Source organism: Vulpes lagopus, chromosome 11 (genome assembly GCF_018345385.1).
Source record: "Vulpes lagopus strain Blue_001 chromosome 11, ASM1834538v1, whole genome shotgun sequence".
Lineage (NCBI taxonomy): Eukaryota > Metazoa > Chordata > Mammalia > Carnivora > Canidae > Vulpes > Vulpes lagopus.
The window spans coordinates 28,112,531-28,113,144 of NC_054834.1; the positions used below are offsets into that span (position 1 = coordinate 28,112,531).

General features: G+C 64.5%; 1 non-coding gene across 1 annotated transcript; it reads right to left on the reverse strand.

Annotated features, from left to right (window-relative positions):
- Positions 1-541: 541 nt before the first annotated feature.
- On the reverse strand, positions 542-614 carry TRNAV-CAC. The gene has a single exon. It is a non-coding gene; the product is annotated as a tRNA-Val (tRNA).

The window sequence follows — 614 nt, forward strand, 5'->3', positions numbered from 1 at the left end:
CTTTGTGCTCCCCTAATAAACGATGGTGAACACCTTTCGTGTGATCCTTTGCTTCTCATCTGTCTTCTTTGGTGACGTGTGTGTGCAAACTGCCCATTTGGGGGGTAGGAAGGGGTTGGATAGTGACAGTGACTAATGAGAGGAAACCCTATTGCATCCACCTGACCGAGAGCCCACGGCGTACGGAGTCCCCGTGGGGAGAGGCCGCGGAAACCGAGAAGGGCCATCACCGCTGGGGACCGGGACCCGGACCAGGGGGGGTGGAAGCTCAGACGGAGGAGAGAAACCAGTAAAGGCAGGTGGGGGCGGGGCAGGGCTCCTCTGTCCTGCGGGCCGTCCTCGGGGAAAGCCAGCCTGGCCGACTCCCCGGAGGAGGCGCGTCCGCCGCGGCCCCCGCCGAAGGGACCGGCACCGGGAGGAGTCTGGCCGGGAACCCGGCCGTCGGGGGTCCGGCTGCAAGCGGGGGCTCGTTCTCTGCGCGGCCAGCGTGCGTTCCCTCTCCGGGGCGGGAAAAGGACGCGTCGCGGCCAAAACATACGCGTGTTTCCGCCCGGTTTCGAACCGGGGACCTTTCGCGTGTGAGGCGAACGTGATAACCACTACACTACGGAAAC